Raw genomic sequence first — 23,211 nt, 5'->3', positions numbered from 1 at the left:
GGTGAGGATCTCTGATGATAGATTCTGCTCTCCTATGACAGCATTTCCTACAATGTGGACTTTAGTAAAACTTTTGATAAGGTTCATTATGGCAACCTGATCTGCAGGTAACGGTGCATGAGATCCATGGAGTCTTGGTAGAATGGATTCAAAATTGGTTTAGCCCGAGAAGACAATGACCAGTGTAGTTCCACAAGTATCAGTGCTAGGATCTCTGTTGTTTGTGATATACGCATGTACTTGGACAGAAAATGCTCTGTGGGATGATTAGTAAGTTTGCAGATGACACAAAAAATGGTGGAGCTGTATGTAGTGAGCAAGATTGTCAAAGGATCCAGCAGAATGCAGACTAGTTAGAAATGTGGGCAAAGACATTGCAGATGAAATTTAAACCAGTTAAGTATGCGGTGTTGAACTTTCGGAGGTCCAATATAAGGTGAGAGGGGGTAGTTTAAAAGAGATTTACAAGGCAAATATTTGCTCAGTGGCAGGTACCTGCATGTATTGCTAGGGGAGATGGTGGAAGAAACTAGATTATGGACTTTCAAGTGGCATTTAGATAGACACAATGAACCTGAAGGGAATGCAAGGATATCCAGTAGATCACATGCAGACTGATGTGATTAGTTAAAATTGGTATGGTCAGCACAGATAGTGTGGGCTGAGGAGCTTGTTTCTTTGCTGTACAGTCCAATGTTTTAATTTTAATCTCCATTTTAAATAGGTAATCTCATATTCTGAAATTCTGTTTTCTGTATCTCAAATGGGGAAAGGAATCTCTCAGTAACCACTGTAAATTCTCCTGTATTATTTCAGTAAGATCGCCTCTAATTTTTCTAAACTCCAAAAAATATAAACCTAAGCTATTCAGCTGTTCTTCACATACCAAACACTTCGTCACTAGGAATCAACTTTAGATGCAAATGCATCCTTCTTTTAAATGTAGAGACCATAATTATTTTTTCACCAGTGTAGTGTAAAGTTGGATCAAAACTTTTCAACTTTTCTGTTCTAAGTCTCTTGGTGTTAAAGGACTGCTCCCCATTGGCCTTCCTAATTACATGCAGTAACTGCATCAAACCCTTTATGCTTCAAGCAGCTGGACCCCTAAGATCCCTTTGTACCGCAAGAATTTGTATCTCTTGTGGTCTTGTGACATAGAAGGAGGTCAAATGAGACATTGAGTTTATGTCAGTTCATGGAACAATTGAAATACCTTATTTTTCTTACTTGCATCTAAATTCCACCCTTATTCTCTCATCAATCACCCACATGAGGGATAAATTACAGTAGCCAATTAACATCAACCAGTACGTAACTGATGTGGAAGCAAACTGGAACATCTGGAGAAAACATATTGAATTGAATTGACTTTATTACTTACATCCTTCATATACATGAGTAAAAATTTTTACGTTATGTCTCCATCAAAATGTGCAGCGTGCAATTTATAGTAATTTATATTATGTACAACAGGATAGTCAGTATAACATAGAAATACAATTGCATAAGCATGAATTAAGCAGTCTGATGCAATAATTAGAATGTGCAAACTTCTTACAGATAGCATTAGAGGTCAGGGTCATACCTGGGTCATCAGAACCAGAAAACAGCAGCCTATTGTGTCACTGTGCAACCAAAAATAGTAATAATTGATATTTAATACTGTAAAAGTGGATAATCTTCAATGTTCCATTTTGTACTTCACCTGCTAATTTCTTAACCATCTGCTGAGCCTTTGTCTTTTGTAAGTTCTTTGTGTCCTCTTCACAACTACCTAACCCATCTGTCAAGTCAAGTTGCTTTTATTGTCATTTCAACCATAACTGCTGGTACAATACACAGTAAAAACGAAACAATGTTTCTCCAGGACCATGGTGCTACATGAAACAACACAAAACTACACTAGACTACCTGAAACAGCATGGGACTAGACTACATGAAACAACACAAAACTACATCAGACTTCAGACCTACATGGGACTACATAAAGTACACAAAACAGTGCAAGACAGTACAATAATTAATAAACAAGACAATAGGCACAGTAAAGGTTAAATTACAATATAATAATAAATGATGTAAATGTAAATGATACAAGTGTCTTTGTATCATTTAGCGGCAACGCATTCGGACCTAAATTATAAATCGTTACATCCCCAGCATTGATCCCCGTGACATTCTACTAGTCATTGCTGACTGATCTAAGGATTTGACCTGAAACTGTTTTCTGTTTTTCCACTATTCTAACCATGCTAATACAGTGGATTCCGGTAAATTGGGGCACATTGGGACCAGTACATTTTGGCCCTGTTAAATGGCTGCCTCAATTAGCTGAAGCTTCATGGAAATAGTTAACAAAGTATTTAAAAAACAGACAAACTACTATTTAACCGAGAAACAAATTATGTATTTATATGAAATACAGACAAATTAGAACATGACTAATAGTACTACAGTACTATAAAACTGTGTATTAGTTTCTAATAGCTACTGACAGAGGAATACATCCGGGGACAACTCATTAACCAGCTCTGTAACTGCCTGTACAGAAATTGCATGAGTTAAGTTGGCAACGTGCCGGCCGAAGCTCCTGCTGAGCTCGTCACACCCTGGGCCTGCCTGATAGGGCAAATCCGACCTTCATTGACTTCCAGTGGCAATTTGTTAACTGGCTACTGTGTTCCTTTGACTGTAAATGATCAAAATCAGTGCAGACATCTCCTGCTGATATGGACTACCTTCATACAGTACTCTCAATGATTGCATTCTCCAAATCTTCTTTTTCATAGTAACATTCAAACCTTCAAATTTCGAAATAGTGAAATCATTTTATTTTCACTTCCAGCTGTTTCAGGCGTCTTCAAGCCTGAATGTTTGAAACTGCATGGAGCAAATCAGTCCTGAATTGTCTCATTGTTTATTTCTCGCCAACTATCAGTGACAAAAATAACTTTTTTTGAACACAAACACACACAACTGATGTTATTCAGAAACTGTTTGCTCTAAGCACAGTATAGTATCTAATGGCACACAAGTGCATGTGACTAATGTTGGTTAGAAACTGTTTGCCAACTTTCTCCTGTCCCAATTAATCGCATAGTGTCCCAAAAAAATGAGGGAAATCCTGACTCTTGTCTTGATTAGTCTTTGTTCTTCAAGAGTTATCCCAAACAAGTGACTGCCCTGATTAACTGATGGTCTAGCTCACCAGAATCCTCTGTATATTATCTCTAATGGTAATATTTTGGGAAGTAACCTTTCAATCAACACTTTTATCAAACACCATCTGGAAATCAAGGTACACTATACCTACTTGTTTCCATTTGTTTTGTCTTCAAATTTTTTTTTGCAGATTTGTCAAATACAATTTTCCTTTCATACAACAATGACTCTGCTTGTTTGTGATTTGTTAACTAGTTTGCCATTTGCTCTTTTTTTGCTGCCTCCTGTTCTTGACAAGCAATTTTACACATATGATTCTTCTATTCTCTGGGATCTCCGCAGAATACAAGGAAATTTTGTAGTTGAAAAACTTGATGTCTACTATCTCCACGGTCACTTCCTTTAAGATTCAAGCATGCAGACCATTAGGTGTCTCGGCTTAGTTGGCATTTGGCCCCTTTAGTTAGCTTATCAAAGGATAATAAAAAAAATTCCAGAGGCTGAAAATCTGAAACAAAATCTTGCTGAGGTTTTGCAGCATTTTCTGGTTTTTTTGCTTCAGTTCATATGGTAATTTTTCCTTTTAAATCACTCTTGTTATCTTCCTTCCAAACCACTATTTCTTGATATCATTGTTATTAGCGTCTTCCCTCTGGGTCTAGTAGGAAATAATAATTTAGAATCTGTCTTTTCTCTGCTTTCCAAGATCTTTTTCTGTCTCATCCTGTTAACAAATTGGCTTTATTTGTCACATGTACATCGACACAGCAAAACATGCAATGGAATGTGCTGTTTTCATTCAAATCAAATTGGCGAGGATTATGCTGGTGTCAGCAAACAAATATTGCTTCTGGCGGAAACATAACACGCCCACTACATACTAACCCCCAACTACCCATCTTTGGAATTTGGAAGGAAGTCGGAGCACCTGGTTGGAAACCCATGTGGTCATAGGGAGAATGTTTAAAATCTTCATATACAGGGGTGGGAATTGAACCCCAGTCGGTGATTGCTGGCGCTGTTAATGTATTGCATTAACTACTACGCTACCATTTAAGGAACCAGCATTTATTTTATCCATTCTTCTTCTTTAAAAATCACAGAAGCTCTTTATATCCAGTTTGCCTTCTTTTGCAAACTTATCCCGCTAATATTTATTTGTCCAGATGAATGCTCGGTCTGGGTTGTTTCCATGAGAGCTCGTGTGCGAAAGTGACCCATATTTTTGGTCTCCCTGAAACAACAAGTTTTAAGTACAAAAGCATCTAAGAATTGGTGCCAGTAAATCAAAAGGAATTCTGTACATTGGTTAGAAGGAAAGCCGATTTTACAAAGCATGGTACACTATGTAGCCAAAGAAATGTTTTTCCGGATATCAAGAGTTTTTTTTAACACCTAAGACAATGTAGCTTATTTCACCTTTGTTCTTAAGGAAATGCACTCATTATAAATATTTTGGAAAATGTTCAAAAACTTTCATCATGTTTGCAAACTAAATTTTCTTATTAAAGAACTTCACTTTTCAAATTCTAGACTTGATATTTTATTGTTTTATGATTTAAAAACTTGTAAATAAAAGGCTGAACTTCTTGTGTCTTGTTTTGTAAATGAATATTAGCTCATATTTTTCTTAAATTTGTAGATTGTACAAATTTATGAGTGTTCAAATTTTGTACAAATTTATGGGTGTTGAAATTTTGTGAGTTGTGTGTCCTCATTTAGTGAATACTAGATATAGTATGGGAAACCTAGGTTTGATGTTTAAGCTGTATTCAGTTTGTAAGTTAAACGTGGGATAATGTCTGTATGTGTTTCAGAGGTTGGAAGGAAATTAATGCAGAAATAAGATTTTTGGGTGCGTGATGGAATACAACATCTGACCAAAGAAAATTTATTGCCCTTCTAAATCTGGGTTTACAAATAATCAATATTAATTTGATGCTGTTGGGAATTATTTAGAGACAGTACCTACCATAATTCAGCATGCACAGTGACATTATTGACAGTGTTGACATTGTTTAGAGTCATTACCATAAGTCAGCATGCACAGAGACATTACAGACAGTGTTATAATTAATTGGCAAGTGCAGAAGGCACTTGAAGTGAAAGAGATGTTTGTCCACATGTTTTATAAAGCACATTATGGCTACTGTATGCATAAGAGATTTTAATTTAAAGAGATAAAGAGATTATTTAGATGTAAAGATCTTCTGATAAGTTTAGTAAATCATGGCTATGATTTTTGATATAACATTTAATTCAAATGGCAGTCTAAACTTCCTGTAGGCAAGATTGAGAACAGTGATGGCAAATTGACATTCCTTTATGAGAAACGGTTAATAGTTAAAGTAATTCTACAACAGAATAGTGAGAACATGCTCTCTTATGAAAAGCAAATATACCTCTCCCGAATTCAAAGGATCGTTTTAGATTTCCCCTTTCCTTAATGCTGTTAGGTGCCATGATCCATGTTTAATTCTGACGCTGGATGCTGTCGTGTGTAATGTAATAGATCTTGTCATACTGTATAGCCTTCCTCTCAATGTTATGGTTTCTTCCCACATCCCAACTATATGCTAGTATGTTCCAAATATCATCTTCCAAAAATTGTAAGAAATACGAGAAATGCAAATTCAGAAGAATAGATGTATAGTTATGACAAGAAAACTGGCAGATGTTGGAAATTCAAGCAACACATACAAAATGCTGGAGGAACTCAGCAGGCCAGGAAGCATCTATGGAAAAGAGTAAACAGGATACAGTATTTTGGGCTGAGATCCTTCATCAAGACTGGGAAAAAAAGGTGAGAAGTTAGATCAAGAAGGTGATGGGTGAAATTGGGAGTTGGAGAGGTGTAAAGTTAAAGGGCTGGGCAGCTGATACATAAAAGAGATAAAGAGCTGGAGAAGGGGGAATCTGATTGGAGAGTGTTGAAGACAATGGAAGAGAGGGAAGGGGGAGGAACACCAAAAGGAGGTAGTAGAGGAAGTCATGGACTGGCATATCATAATGGGAAGTAGAATTGAAGTGGGACGCCACCGGGAGATCCAGCTTTTTCTGGTGGACAGAGCGTAGGTGTTTTGCAAAGTAGTCTCCTAATCTACATTGGGTCTCACCGATATGCAGGAGGCTACACTGGGAGCATAGAATACGGTAGATGGCCCTAACAGACCCTTAGGTGAAGTGTCACCTTACCTGGAAGGACTATTTGGGGACATGAATGGTAGTGAGGGAGGAGGTGTAGAAGCAGTTATGGTACTTGTTCCACTTGCAGGGCTAAGTACCAGGAGGGAGATCAGTGGTGGAAGGCTGAATGGACAAGGGACTCATGTAGGGAGTGATCCCTGTAGAAAGCGGAAAGTGGGGGGAGGGGTGGGAGGAAAAATGTGCTTGGTGGTGGGATCCCTTTGGAGATGGCGGAAGTTGTGGAAATGTGTAGATGTTGTATTTTAATCGGGCACTATAGCACAATAGCAGGCTATTTAGACCTGTGAGCCTTTTCCAGATTTTTGTAGATAAATCAAGTTGAACTCAAATTATACTCTTCCTCCACCCCCCCCCATCCTCCTGCTCTCCACCCCCGCCATTCACTGTCAGATATTTAATCTACATTTTTTTGTGAATATGCAAGAACACAAGAAAATAGGAACAGGAGTTGGCCACCCAGCCTCTTGAGCCTATGCCATCATTCAGTATGCATTCAGTAGGGTGGCACGTTAGCATAATGCTATTACAGTGCCAGCTACCCAGGTTCAATTTTGCTGCTGCCTGTAAGGAGTTTGTACACTCTCCCCTTGGTCACGGGTGTAATTGGATGGTGTGGGCTGGAAGGACATTTTACCATGCTGTATCTCTAAATAAATAAATAAATGAAATACTATGATCATGGTTGATTTATGCTAGTTAACTCCACTTACTGCAGTTTTTCATATTCTCAATTCCTTGTTCTATCCAATAGTTATCTACGGCACCATAAACATGTACTTCTAACGTTCTAAGCAGTATTGAATTTTCTCCACCAAGCTAACATGTGAACTGTTTCAAATTCTTACTAATAATTTTGTAAACAATAACTTTTATCCCTCTTTACCTCTGATCTCTTAAATCTGAATTCTGTTCTTGGTAACCTAACCGCCAGCCAGAACATTTTAAAATAATCATGATAGTTAGAACATTTATGCCAAGGTGCTGCAAGAAGTTCTTGTACAGTGTAGAAATGTAAAAGCTGTTAAGTTTGATTGTTGTTAGTTTATAGAAGTAGCATCTTGCCACTGCTTATTGTTGAGATGGCTTGAATGGCTTGAAGTTGCTGCATATGCAGGAAATGTGATCTAAATATCTGATTCAAAGTTGCGTCAAGTCTGAATACATTTTTAACAACCTCAGAGTAGCAAATCATTCTATGTAGATGCTTGGGTTTTGAAAGTTAATTATGACAAGCATGAACACTTGATGAGTTTCTCAAGATAGTGCCAGCATACCTCAGCGACTTTCTGCAGGCTGCAGAAAATTGTACCAATTTTCCTCTTAAATATATTCTCTTTGAATTACTTTTGCTGCATTCTGCAGCATGTAAATTTTCTCTTAACAATGGACTATAAAATTACATCAATGATCTTCAGATCTCATATTCAACAGTTAAATGTGGAGCAGAAGTTATGAGCTCCAGCGAAGCAGTTATGCATGGCACCTTTTAAGGGTCAACACCATGGCCAAAATGCACTAGAGAGGTGGAATTTGAACCAGGGTGAAGTGCAGAGGGATGGGGCCTCCTCTACCCAGCATCTTGTTGGCTAATGTGCAGTCACTGGAAAATGAGATTGATGATCTCAGGGCAAGGCTACTGTATCAGAGGCAGATGAGGCAGATCTCAATTGCTGTTGCACTGAAACCTGGTTAACTGTGAATACTCTGGATGTCACTATATAATCGGAAGGTTTTATGATTTTCAGAATGGGTTGAACCACTGCCTCTGGAAAGGTAAAAGGTGAAGATGTGTGCTTTTTAGTCAATTCTTGTTGGGGTTATGTTGACTTCTTGTTCCTCTGACTTAGAACACCAAACAATTAAATGTAGACCATTCTTTTGCTGCGCGAGTTCTCGTCCGTGACCCTGGCTGCAGTTTACGTATCACCAGCGGCCGATTGTAAGCAAGCACTCATGAAACTACACAATGTTGTCTTCAAACAAGAAACAGCCCATCCCGATGCATTTCAAATTATTGTTTAAATTATACTTTAACCTGGCCTGTTTGAAGAAAACCCTGCCCAATTATCACCAGCATGTAACCTATTACACCAGAGGTCCCAACACACTAGACAACTGCTACACTATGGTAAGGAATGCCCATTATTCCTTTCTGTGATCACATTTCGGCAAATTGAATCATTTGGCTGTACTACTACTATCAGCAGACAGACAGAGCCTAAAAAACAAGGCTCCAGAGATCAAGACAACTAAGAGGTGGATGTATGAGGCAGAGGAATGGTTATAGGATTACCTTGAGTCAGTGGACTGAGCTGTGTTCAGGAACTCATCTAAAGACCTGAATGTCTACACCAGGGTCATAACAGACTTCATTAAAACAGCTGTGGATGAGTGTGCCCCATGAAATCGTTTAGGGTTTCCCCCAATCCAAAACCCTGGATGAAACTTGAAATCCGGAATTTGCTGAGAGCTATTCTCTGATCAGAGGCGCTCAATCCTGGAGATCAAAAATGCTGTGTGAGGTACAGGTATGATCTCTGGAAATCCATCTCATGGCAGTGAAGATTCTGGACTGGACTGGAATCAACATGGGATGCTTGACAGCTGTAGCAGGCTTTGAATGTCATAACCTCCTACAAAGTTAAATCTTGTGACATTGGGGACAGCAGAGCTTTGCTTCCAGATGAGCTCAATGCCTTCTATGCTTGCTTTGACCACCAGAACAAGGAAAAACCATCACACATCCCCATGTCTCCCGATGATCCTTTGGTTTCAATATCTGAAGGTGACCCATGGGCTGCCTTCAAGAGAATGAATCCAAGGAAAGTATCTTGTCCAGACGGATTGCCTGGCTGAGTACTGAAGACCTATGCTGACCAACTGGCTGGTGTGCTCACGGATGTCTTCAACCTCTCGCTCAGGCAGTAGGTTGTACCCACCTGCTTCAAGCAGGCTTCAATCATACCAATGCCCAATATCTGCCTCAATGACTATCACCCAGTGCCACTTATATCCACAGTGATAAATGTTTTGAGAGGCTGGTGTTGAAGCATATCAGCTCCTGCCTGAGTGGTGATGGATCAGCTCCAGTTTCCTTCCGAAGCAACAGATCCACAGCAGATGCCATCTCATTGGCTTTTCACACAACCCTGTAACATCTGGACAACAAAGATGCATACACCAGAATGGTCTTTATCAATTAAGCTCAACATTTAACACCATCATCCCCTCAAAACTAATCAGTAAGCTCCAAGACCTGAGCTTCAATGCCCCCTTGTGTAATTGGATCCTGAATCTCCTCACTTGTAGACCCTACCAGTTCAGAATGGCAAAAACAACTCCTCCACAGTCTGTACTAGTACAGGAGCACCACAGGGATGTGTGCTTAGCCCCCTGCTCTACTCGCTTTACACCTATGACTGTGTGGCTCAGTACAGTTCCAACACCATATACAAGTTCATTGATGACACCACTGTTGTGGGCAGTATCAAAGGTGGTGATGAATCAGCATACAGGGGAGAGATTGAAAATTTGGTTCAATAAGACCAAGGAACTGGTAGTAGACTTCAAGAGAGGGAAACCAGAGGGCCATGAGCCAGTAATCATCAGAGGAGGAGAGGGTCAGTAACTTTAAATTCCTAGGTGTCACTATCTCAGAAGGCCTGTCCTGGACCCAGCATATAAATATAATTGCAAAGAAAGCACAGCAGCGCCTCTCCTTCCTTATGAGACTGCGGAGATTCAGAATGTCATCAAAAACCTTAGCGAACTTCTTGCTGTCTGGCTACATTACAGCCTGGTATGGAAGCACCAATGCCTTTGAGTGGAAAATCCTACAAAAGGTAATGGATTCAGCCCAATACATCACAGGCAAAATCCTCCGTACCATTGAGCACATCTACATGAAATGTTGCCGTAGCAAAGCAGCATCCGTCATCAAAGATCCTCACCACCCAGGCCATGCTCCTTTTTCACTGTTGCCATCAGATAGAAGGTAAAGCACCTTAGGACTCACCACCAGGTTCATGAACTACCCCTGAACCATCAGGCTCTTGAACAAAAGAGGATAACTGCACTCATTCTATTTCTGGTGTTCCCGCAACAGATAGTCTCACTTTAAGGACTCTTTATCTTGATATTTCATGCTTGTTATTTATTACTAGTTCTTTATATTTGCATTTGTACAGTTTGTTGTTCATTGATCCTGTTTACAGTTACTGTTTTATAGATTTGCTAAGTATGCCTGCAGGAAAAAGAATCTTGGTTGTATGTGGTGACATGTATGTACTCTGATAATAAATCTTACTTTGAGCTTTAAGTCATTTTTTTTAGTGATAGGTGTGCAACAATAGTAATTAATTGAGCAACTGAACACATAGAATTCTTAGAGACCTCAATTAGTGAATTTAAAAAAACAGGATTTTTGTAACCTGACTGTTTGCATTAAGGCTTGGTATGGAAACACCAATGCCCAAGAATGGAAAAGCCCACAAAAAGTAGTGGATACAGCCCATCATGGAAAGGCCCTCTCTACCATCGAGCACCATACAAGGAGCGCTGCCAAGAGGAAAGAACATCCATAGTTAAGGACCTCCACCATCCATGCCATGCTCTCTTCTCACTGCTGCCATTGGGAAGGAAAAACAAAAGTCTTCAGTTCCATATTACCAGGTTCAGGAACAGTTATTATCCTACAGCCATCACGCTCTGGACCAGTGTGGATAACTTTACTCACCTCAACATTGAACTGATTCCACAACCTATGAACTCATTTTCAAGGACTCTACAGCTTATTTCTCAGTCTTATTTATTTACTATTATCTTTTTTTATTTGTTCAGTCTGTCATTGATTGTTGGTCAGTTTTTATGTGTAATTTTTCCATTAATTTTGTTACATTTCTTTGTTCTACTGTGAATGCCAACAAGTAAATGAATCTCAGGGTAGTATGTGGTGATGTGCACTTTGATAATAAATTTACTTTGAACTTAAAAACTGTTAGCTCATAGAAACATAAAAAACCTACAGCACAATATAGGCCCTTCGGCCCACACAGCTGCGCCGAACATGTCCCTACCTCAGAAATTACCTAGGGTTACCCATAGCCCTCTATTTTTCTGAGCTCCATATACCTGTCCAGGAGTCTCTTAAAAGACCCTATTGTATCCGCCTCACCACCATTGCCGGCAGCCCATTCCACGCACTCACCACTCTGCGTAAAAAGGACTTACCCCTGACATCTCCTCTGTACCTGCTTCTAAGCACCTTAAAGCTGTGCCCTCTCGTGTTAGCCATTTCAGCCCTGGGAAAAAGCCTCTGACTATCCGCACAATCAATGCCTCTCATCCTCTTGTACACCTCTATCAGGTCACCTCTCATCCTCTGTCACTCCAAGGAGAAAAGGCTGAGTTCACTCAACCTGTTCTCATAAAGCATGCTCCCCAATCCAGGCAGCATCCTTGTAAATCTCCTTTGCACCTTTGCTATCGTTTCCACATCCTTCCTATAGTGAGGGAACCAGAACTGAGCACAGTACTCCAAGTGGGGACTGACCAGGGTCCTATATAGCTGCAATATTACCTTCGGCTCCTGAACTTAAATCCACGATTGATGAAGGCCAATGCACCGTATGGTTTCTTAACCACAGAGCTTTGAGTGAAGTCCATAGGAACTACTTTGTAGATGGTGGTGAATATCTGGTATATCTCTGCCTGAAACATCAACTGTACTCTTTTCCATAGATGCTGCCTGGCCTGCCGAGTTCCTCCAGAATTTTGTGTGTGTTGCTTGGATTTCCAGCATCTGCTGATTTTTTTTTCTTGGTTGTTGTATCTTTATTCTTAGTTTTTATTATGATATAATGACTTGTCTTCTGACCTCATTACACTCAGTCCAACACAATAAAAAAAAGTTAAGTTTTCAAGGTTAGGTTAAAATAACATTGCACAATCTGAGATTTCTTGTGACATAATGGCAAAGCTCTTAAACTCACTGAATTCATGACAGTGCTTTGAACAAACTTTAAAAAACTGTAATTTTTTTTAACCAACTGTAAATTTTCTCAGGAAAAATTTCTTTTGAAACTGGTGATCAGTTCTTTTCCTGCCACCCTTATAATCAGTGTTCTGTGTCATTTCACTGAATGTAGCGTCAAAGAGACTTCATAATTCAATGGGAAATGAATACAAGGCACAAGTCAGGAATGTGAAGGAATACCTTGTACTTGTCTGGATGAGTTCAACTACAACATGTTTCAGAAGCTGCAAAGCATTCAGTGCAAAACTCCTCATTCAGCATACTAAATGGTCACTGCCTCTGGATTGTGAATGATCTATTAAATGCACTGCATTGCAACAGTTAACCAGGACATAATAGGACCAACAGTGGACCATAGATAAATACTTTATTGATCCCAAAGGAAATTACAGTGTCACAGTATTACAAGTGCACAGATATAAATATTAGAAGAGAAGTAGAAAGAATAAAAAAGTAAGTGGTCACAACAGTCACTTCCCTAGCTATAGGTTGATTCATTGTAGAGCCTCCTATGAGCCTCATATAAGCTCCTGCTGCTATTTCATAGTGAAGTAATAGATCCAGCATGCAAACAGGCCCTTTAGCCCACTGTGTCTGTGTGAATCATCTACTCCTATTTTACACTGAGCCTACACAATCACATTTTATTTTTTATCAACATCTTCCCGTCAGTGTGCCCGTTAACCTCTTCCTCTACACTCCTGAAGATTCTATTACTCATCTGCTCAATAGGGTCAATTTACAGTGGCTAAATAAACTACCTTCCCACATCTTTGAATTGTGAAAGGAACCTCCATGTACCATCAGCTCAAGTATTGTTGCTGTCCCATTGATGTAAGACTATTGAATGGTCCCTTGGTATGATAAGATGGAGTCTTAACTTCACAGCCTTGGATTTTATTGTCAGTCTGCATTGCACTTTTTCTGTGACTGTATTGCTTTATTTTGCACTCTGCTGTTGTTTTTCCTTTTACTTCTTCAGAAACTTGTTACAATGAAATGATTTGTAACGATGGCATGTGAAATAGTTTTTCACTGTACCTCAGTCCACATGGCAATAATAAACCAATTTGCCAACTGGATCACTGAAGGAAACACACTCATTCCTGGGAGAACGTGCAAGCACACACTGACAACCCCGTAGTTTAGGGTCAAACGCCTGCGCTGGAGCTCTGAGGAAGCACAAACTGCATCACTGTGTCACTTTCTCGTGAGTGATCCCTCATTGCCTGTATTTCCAGTTACCCCTATCAGAAGAAACATCCTCTCAGCATTTATGGTATTCAGCCTTCCCAGGATCTTTTGTGTTTCAGATTGAGATTCACTTATTTACCACAGTTAATTGTTGAACACCATAATTCCCTCCAGGCTTGACAAAAAGCTCAGAGACCTCTGCCTTCACCCTGCCTTGAGTAGCAGGATCCAGGACTTCCTGTCAGATCACTGGCAGATGGTAAGAGTGGGCTGCCTTACCTCTACCCCTCTGACCCTCAACATAGGTGCCACTCAGGGTTAAGCCCCCTCCAATGCTCTCTGTATACCCATGACTGTGTCGCCATTCATAGTTCCAATCTGCTAATTAAATTTGCTGACGACACTACATTGATTTGCCTTATCTCAAATAATAACGAGGCAGCCAACAGAGAAGAAGTCTCCCTCAATGTTGCGAAAACAAAGGAGCTGGTTGTGGACTACAGGAGGAATGGAGACAGGCTAACTCGTATAGACATCAATGGATCTGGGGTTGAGAGGGCGAACAGTTTTAAGTTCCTCAGCGTACACATCATTGGACAAAGTCAGCATGGATTTGTGAAAGGAAAATCATGTCTGACGAATCCTAAAGACTTTTTTGAAGATGTAACTAGTAGAGTGGATAGGGGAGAGCCAGTGGATGTGGTATATTTAGATTTTCAAAAGGCTTTTGACAAGGTCCCACACAGGAGATTAGTGTGCAAACTTAAAGCACACGGTATTGGGGGTATGGTATTGATGTGGATAGAGAATTGGTTGGCAAACAGGAAGCAAAGAGTGGGAGTAAACGGGACCTTTTCAGAATTGCAGGCAGTGACTAGTGGGGTACCACAAGGCTCAGTGCTGGGACCCCAGTTGTTTACAATATATATTGATGATTTAGACAAGGGAATTAAATGCAGCATCTCCAAGTTTGCGGATGACACGAAGCTGGGCGGCAGTGTTAGCTGTGAGGAGGATGCTAAGAGAATGCAGGGTGACTTGGATAGGTTAGGTGAGTGGGCAAATTCATGGCAGATGCAATTTAATGTGGATAAATGTGAGGTTATCCACTTTGGTTGCAAGAACAGGAAAACAGATTATTATCTGAACGGTGGCCGATTAGGAAAAGGGGAGATGCAACGAGACCTGGGTGTCATTGTACACCAGTCTTTGAAGGTGGGCATGCAGGTACAGCAGGCAGTGAAAAAGGCAAATGGTATGTTGGCATTCATAGCAAAAGGATTTGAGTACAGGAGCAGGGAGGTTCTACTGCAGTTGTACAAGGCCTTGGTGAGACTGCACCTAGAATATTGTGTGCAGTTTTGGTCCCCTAATCTGAGGAAAGACATTCTTGCCATAGAGGGAGTACAGAGAAGGTTCACCAGATTGATTCCTGGGATGGCAGGACTTTCATATGAAGAAAGACTGGATCGACTAGGCTTATACTCACTGGAAGATTGAAGATTGAGGGGGGATCTTATTGAAACGTATAAAATTCTAAAGGGATTGGACAGGTTAGATGCAGGAAGATTGTTTTCGATGTTGGGGAAGTCCAGAACGAGGGGTCACAGTTTAAGGATAAAGGGGGAGCCTTTTAGGACCGAGATGAGGAAAAACTTCTTCACACAGAGAGTGGTGAATCTGTGAAATTCTCTGCCACAGGAAACAGTTGAGGCCAGTTCATTGGCTATATTTAAGAGGAAGTTAGATATGGCCCTTGTGGCTATAGGGATCAGGGGGTATGGAGAGAAAGCAGGTGCAGGGTTCTGAGTTGGATGATCAGCCATGATCATACTGAATGGCATTGCAGGCTCGAAGGGCCGAATGGCCTAATGGCCTACTCCTGCACCTATTTTCTATGTTTCTACATCATCAAGGATCTCATGTGGTCTGTACATACAGCCATGTGGTGAAAAAGGCACAACAGCAGCTCTTTCACCTCAGATGGTTGAAGAAGTTTGGTATGGGCTCCCAGATCCTACGAACTTTCTACAGCGGCACAATTGAGAGCATCCTGACTGGCTGCATCACTGCCTGTTATGGGAAATGTACTTCTCTGAATCGCAGGACTCTGCAGATCGTGGAGTGGATAGCCCAGCACATCAGTAGATGTAGACTTCTCACTATTCAGGACATTTACAAAGACCAGTGTGAAAAAAGGGCCTGTAGAATCATTGCGGACCCCAACCACAATCTATTACAGCTGCAACCATCCAGGAAACGTTACCTCAGCATAAAAGCCAGGACCAATGGGCTCCGGGACATCTTCTTCCACCAGGCCATCAGACTGATTAATTCACGCTGATACAAATGTATTTCCATGTTATATTGACTGTCCTGTTGTACATACTATTTATTAAAGATTACTATAAATTGCACATTTAGACAGAAACGTAAAGATTTTTACTCATATGTGAAGGATGTAAGTAAAGTCAATTTAATTCAATTCAACATGTACAGTGAAACATGCAATGGACTGCTTCATTTTTGTTAACAGTCAACACAAACTAAGGATGAGCTGGGGGCAGCTGCAAGTGTTGCCACACAATCCAGCACCAACATAGCGATGCCGGGGTTAGCTGGTTGTAGGATCCTGAACACTAGGCCTCAATCTTCGGATTAACAGATTTGCATGCCTCGATGGTCCCTGGCTTTGAACTCTAGACCCGCCTACTTGCGTGTCTAGGGAGTTGTACCCTCATACCTCCTGTGTGTACAGACATCCAATCCCAAGAGCCACCAGCTTTCGGCCTTGCTGGCTCTCGTCCACAGCACTTGCTAGCTCAACATCCGCAGATGTCCTTTGTTACATTTCAATGTTGCTGGCCTTTGAAAACAGAGTAAAGGCCTAGATTTTGGCTTGATCTCTGCCTCCTCCCCATCCCTAAACCCTACTCTTATACCTAACTGCCTCACATAATCCCCCTCAGTTCCCAAAGACATTGCAAAGAATGTAATTACAACTGCAGCTCGGCACCTTAATGTTGCATTCCTTTCTTCAAAATTTCAGTTTGTATGGCTGATGTTTTCCTGGTTCTTCTCATAAATTAACCCCTTTAGAATCTGTTATTGTCTATGTCAAGTATATAATTCCTCAAGTAAGGACACCAAAATAGTATACTATACTGCAAGTCTAACTTCAGTATTCTTACCCTTAAAGTGAAGGCCAGAATTGATTCAGCTTTCTGAATACTGGCTGTACTTGCTAACTTTCTACTTTTTGATATATCAGACACAAAGTTCTCTGAATGCTAGTATTCAATTGTCTCAGACCATTTAATTTATCTGTTTTTCTAGTCTTCTTCCCAAAGTATATGAACTGGCATTTCTTATGTGACCTTACGTTTTTTGTTGTCTTCTGAGATTACCAATTCTAATTGTAATATCACAAGGTGGTGACTTTTTCTAAGGTATTGTCTTGCAGGTGACAGCATCATCAAGAATAAATTTCTTGGTAGTATTTGTCTTGTTACTTTCAACTGGATATAAAGTATTTTTGGATATGTTTGACTGGAAATGTATAGTGTAACCTGAGTTTTCATACTCCATTTTGTTAAGATGTGAATCCAAGGACTTTGGGTTCTTGTGCTTTATTTTTGTTTCTCTGGAATACTGTTTGTTTTTATTTGCACAGTCAATTTGTAGAAAACATTCTAAAATAAGTTGATACATTGTGTTTTGATTTGCTTCAGAAGTCACAATAAAGAACTGAAAAAATGGTAAATGAGCCTGGCTGTTTCTGAATTAAGGCTGCGTTAATTTTCAAATAAATAAAGAATATAATTCAAAATTATTAACATTTATGCACTTGCTTGAAATGTTACTTTTAACGATTGTATTGGCTGTATAGTTAAAGGACATGATTTTCAATGAATAAATCTGATATATATATATAACAAATACCAATTAAAACGGGAAATAAATCTTTCTTTTGAAACAGCAAGAATTCAGTTGCATTCTAATTGTGTTTCTGTTAATCTTCAAGCCCTTATAATCAGTATCCATCAATAAATTAATTAGAAAGCAATATAGCATGGATATAGGCCCTTTGACCCAATAAGTACATGTCAACCAATTTCCTTCATTTGGCCCATATCTCCCTATGTTTTGTTCATGCATATACCTATCTAAATACTTCTTAAATCATACAATGTTTTCTTGCCTCAACCACTTCCTCTGACAACTTATTCTATGTACTTACCTGCTTCTAAGTGGGAACTGTGACCCTCAGGTCCCTTTAAAGTTTTTTCCCCCCTCACCCTAAATCTGTGCTGCTTCATTTGAACTACCTTGTCCTGGGGAAAAGATAGATACCATCCACCTTCTCTGTGCCACTCATAATTTTAAACACTTTTATAAGGTTGTTCTGTGTCTGAAGGAATAAAGAATTAGCCTGGCCAGCCTCTCGCTGTAACTCAGGCCTTCTCATCCTGGGAACATCTCAGAAATCTTCTCTGCACTCTTTCTAGTTTAACCATGTCTTTCCTATAGTAGGGTGACAAAAAATGTACGCAGTAGCTGAAATGCAACTTTACTAACGACTTACAGAACTGCAGCATAATGTCCCATGTCCTATATTCACTGCCCTGACTGATGAAACCTGTGTGCAAAATGCTTTTTTTCTCATCACTGTCCACCTGTGAAGCTACATTCAATGAACTTGTACTCCTAAGGCCTGGGATTCCATTACATTTTCTAGTGACCCACCATTGATAGTATAAGTTTGACTTTGTAAAATGCATCATCTTACACTTATCTGTATTTAAATACATTTGCTGCTCCTCAGCCTGCTTACCTAACTGATCGAGTTTGGCCCATAATCTATAACTCCTTAAGAGGAGTTAATTTCATGTCAGCCACAAGCTGATTGCATTTGTAACCAAATCATTTTGATAACTAACAAATTACAAAGGTCCCAACTTCGACCCCTGAGGCACTAGTCACTGGCCTCTATTCTGAGAAATAACCCCCAAATACCATCCTCTGCTTCCTCCCTCAAGGCTAATTTTGAATCTACCTAACCAGCTATCCCTGGATTCTATAGGACATAACCAGCCTTCCATGTAGGACCTTGTTTCAGGACTTGCTCAAGATCAAATATACTGTACCCTCATCTACCCTTTTTGTTACCTCTTTAAAATTAATTCCTGACGAAGGGTCTCAATCCGAAATGTTGACTGCATCTTTCAACGGATGCTGCCCGACCTGCTGAGTTCATCCAGATTGTTTGTACGTCTTGATTTGACCACAGCATCTGCAGTGCACTTTGTGTTTAAAATTAATAAAGTTTGTTAATTTGTTAAAGTTAGCGTTTTTCATGACACATGCTTCTGATAATGAACCTGATTCTGAATCTCTAAGAAGATTTGTCAAACACAACTTTCCATACGCAATGCTGTACTGTCTCCTCCTAATTAGACTTTGTCTGTCCAAGTGCCTGCAGATCCTGTCCCTCAGAATTCCCTCCAGTACCCTCCCCACCACTGATGTTAGGCTGACTTGCCTGTAGCTCTCTGAGTTATCCTTGCTACCCTTAAACAATGGAACAACATTAGCAACTAGTGAAGTTCCTGAAGAGTGGTAAGTGTTGTATCTATGAAGCAAATATCTCTGCAAGGCCTTTTTCAACTTCTTCTCCAGCCTCCCACAAAGTCTGAGGATGTGCTCGGTCAGGCCCAGGGTTGGGTCACCTTTTTATCTTAATTTATCCAGCTGTACGGCTGCAAATACCTTCTCCTTGGTAATATGAATGTCATTCACTCCATTTTTGCTTGTTTTCCCTCATCTGTTGAACAACCATGATCTTTTCAGTAAACATCAAGGAGAAACATTCGTTAAAAACTTCACTCATCCCCAATGGCTTGAGATGCTGGTTTCTAAGGGGATCTCTCCCGAGCCATTCTGTTACCTTTAATATAGTTAAAGAACCTCTAAGGATCTTCATTAACCTTACCTGACAGATCCATTTCATACCATCTCTTTGCCCTCCTGATTTCCCTGTTAAATGTATACTTGATCTTTTTTTCTGCCATTGAGGGAGCGTTATTCTATGACCACTGAAACCTAATGTAGGTTTTCTCCTTTTTCCTGTCCAGAGCTCAATATCTCTTGTCAGCCAGAATTCCCTGAACTTGGCAGCTTTTCCTTTCAACCTAACAGGAACAGCTGTCCCGAACTCTGAATATCTCACTCTAATCTGAAAACTATTAGAGTTATGGTCACGAGAACCAAGATGGTGCTCCCTGACTGCCACTTCAGTTACCTGCCCAGCCTCGTTCCCTAGGAGGAAGTCCAGTATTGCACTCTCTATATTATTGACTCAGGCAACTTTCCTGCATACTTTTCGGAAATTCCACCTCATCCAGGCCCTTACCTCTCTGGGTGGCCCAGTTAATGCTAGGGAAATTAAAATCTCCCACTAATACCACCTGATTATTTTTACAACTTTGAGCAAATTATATAGGCACCTGCTCCAAGTTCCCACTGTCTATGCTGGGGTGGGGGGGGGGGGGGAATCTGTAATACAGCCCCACCAGAGTGATCCTTCCGTGTAGAGGTGCTGTATTATAGACCCCCTTGTAATCAGTGGGAACAGTGGGAATTTCATTACATCTCATCTTTAAGCAAGCACTGGATGCAAGGTTTGATTGTTATCTTTTTTGCTAATGATGTTGAAGTTTGATCGTATACTGCTTATAAATGTTTTAAAAATTCCTAAAAAGTTGATCAAATAAACTATACATCATACCATTATTTTAGTTTCAATAAACTGCTGATGTTGGTTTTCCAAGCTTGGTGTATGAGGCTCTCTGTTAGTGGGGGTTGACAATGTATATTGGGTCCTAGCTGTATATGTGATATGCAAGCTAGGGCAATACGAAATGAAAAGCAAACATTTGCCTGTACGGCAGCTCCCCTTCTCCACGCAGATGATGAATCCAAAGGAACGACAGAGACCTTTACAGTTTGAACCAGTGGTGTTGCAGTAGTTGCCAGTCAGTGTTGAACTCAATGTAGGACTGCCTTAGGATCTCCAGCTCAATGGTTTTCCTTTGGGTTTACTCCTGAAGCCTTCTCCATGAGTGGTTATAGCTGCAAGGCAGCGGAGGTTTGAGATCAGAGTTCTCCTTCTAGGTGAACAACTAACCACATCTAGCGAACCCTATTTGCCCAAATCATCTGGTTTTAAGGTGCCAATGACCTACTTCTGTCAGTTCCGCTGGACATAGTAGTGAAGCCACATGTGAAGGCCAGGAGCTGGACTTGGTTGTCAGAGGCTATTTGAGATGTACACCATTGGGAGCATTTAGTAGGTAGTGGGAGCTTATCCTCACAGCTTGCCCTGACTGTGGTAACCTTAAACCACCATAGCTTGATACCATACCCATTACTGAGAAGTGAAATTTACATGCCAGTTTAACCACTACACAAGATGTAGTGACCATTTCAGAAGTTGAGTCTTGTATGATAAAGCTAAAAGTCATGAGAATTTTCTTCACCAGATATAATTAACTTTATGTGGATCTGATGCAATAGACCACTTGGTATGAAGACAAACTAAAGTGCTCTGATAGGTCTAATGCTGAAGTATTCTTTCTTGTGTATTATTTACACAAACTCTTGGAGCATAAGATAACAATGTGATAAACACAGAGATTGTGATTAGTGGGTTAGTATTGGAACTGCTACTTTTCACTTTGTCAGTGATTTAGATAATGGAATTGATGGCTTTATGGCAAAGTTTGCAGATGATAAGATAGATGGAGAGATAGGGACAGTTGAGGAAGCAATGCGATTGCAGCAGGACTTAAACAAATTGGAAAAATGGGCAAAAAAGTGACAGATAGAATACAGTGTTGGGAAATGTATGATAATGCATTTTGGTAAAAGGAACAATAGTGCAGAATATTCTCTAAGTGGTAAGAAAATACAAACATCAGAGGTGCAGAGGGACTTGGGAGTCCTCATGCACGACTCTCAGAAGGTTAATTTACAGGTTGAGTCTGTGGTAAAGATAGCAGATGCAATGTTGGCATTTATTTCAAAGGGAATAGAATATGAAAGCAAGGAGATAATTCTGAGGCTTTATAAGACACCAGTCAGGCCGCACTTGGAGTATTGTCAACGGTTTTGGGCCCCATATCTCAAAAAAGATGTGTTGTCTTTGGAGAGAGTCCAGAGGAGGTTCATGAGGATGAATCTGGGCACAAATGGGTTGACATATGAGGAATGTTTGGCAGCCTTGGGCCTGTACTCACTGGAATTTAGAAGAATGTGGGGGTGGGTAAGAATCTCATTAAAACCTACCTAATGCTGAAAGGCCTAGATAGGGTGGATGTGGAGAAGATATTTCCTGTGGTGGGGATATCCAGAACTAGAGGGCACAATGTCAAGATTAAGAGTTGACCTTTTAGAACAGAGGTAAGAAGGAATTTTTTTAGCCACCGAGTGGTGAATCTGTGGAATGCTGTGCCATAGACTGTGGTGGAGGCCAAGTCCGTGAGTATGTTTAAAGCAGAGTTTCATGGTTGGTCAGGGCATCAAAGGATATGTCGAGAAGGCAGGTGTATGAGGTTGAGTGGGATCCTGGATCAGTCATGATGGAATAACAGAGCAGACTCGATGGGTTGAATGGCCTAATTCTGCTCCTATGTCTTATGGTCTAATGAAGAATTGTTAATGAATATGGTGTCTTTGAGAGTGGATAATTTACCAGGCCCAGCTGAAATACACAATAGCACATTAAAAGGAGCATAGAGGAAATTATGAAGGCCTGACCATCATTTTTCAATCCTCACTTGTCATTGGAGTGCAGCCAGAGGTTTTGAAGAACCTGTGAACGCCACACTATTGTTTAATGATGGCAAAAAGGATCCGTTAATTAATTGCAGGTCAGTTAGTTTGTTGAGCAGGTTATTGGGATCTATTCTAAAGGGGAGAAGAAATCTTCAAAAATGTACAGATTTATATTTTGTGACTAGAAACTTGTGATCAAAGGGGTTTTGCAGAACCTGGAACTCACCATACTTTTTTCCCCCCAATATGACAGAGTGTGGTTTGGAGTGTAAGGGAAGGTTAAGCCTGATTAACTTACCGTAATTCAGTTTCTGAGGTGTGTTTCTGAGTTCAGTAAAGCTGTTCACAATGCCCCACTAAGCAATAAAATCCAAGAGGATCTAAGGTACAAATTGGAGCCAAAGTAATCCGATTTGCAGGAAACAAAGGGTGATGTTTATTTTGCATAAGAGCTTGGAACTCGCCTTACTTTTTTTGAATCATTGTAGGGGCAAAACAAAGATGTTGGTAGATAATGCAAAAATTGGTAAAATTTATTTTTTTCACTTAGTTGTCTGTAAGTTGTGCTGGTGTACCAGGGGTTATTCCTAATTGTTCTTTCAGTGTGTTTGTTGTATAAAGTTAGATCCAGTTGTTTATAGAGGGATATAGAGATATGTTCAAGCCCATTAGATTGGCGTCAATAAGCATAGCATAGTGAGCTGAAGAGTCTTTCTGTGCTATGGTATCATAACTTAAAATGACACAGATAAATGATACTTGTCAAGTTACCATGT

General features: G+C 40.1%; 1 protein-coding gene across 2 annotated transcripts in view; it reads left to right on the top strand.

Moving 5' to 3' along the window:
* Positions 1-23,211, top strand: part of fbxl17 (F-box and leucine-rich repeat protein 17) — a 684,991-nt gene that overhangs the window by 31,652 nt on the left and 630,128 nt on the right. The gene's annotated exons all lie outside the window — the stretch shown is intronic.

Source organism: Hemitrygon akajei, chromosome 2 (genome assembly GCF_048418815.1).
Source record: "Hemitrygon akajei chromosome 2, sHemAka1.3, whole genome shotgun sequence".
In the NCBI taxonomy this organism is placed as follows: domain Eukaryota; kingdom Metazoa; phylum Chordata; class Chondrichthyes; order Myliobatiformes; family Dasyatidae; genus Hemitrygon; species Hemitrygon akajei.
Note: the sequence above shows the minus strand (reverse complement) of the source record. Positions and strands in the feature narration are given on the sequence as shown.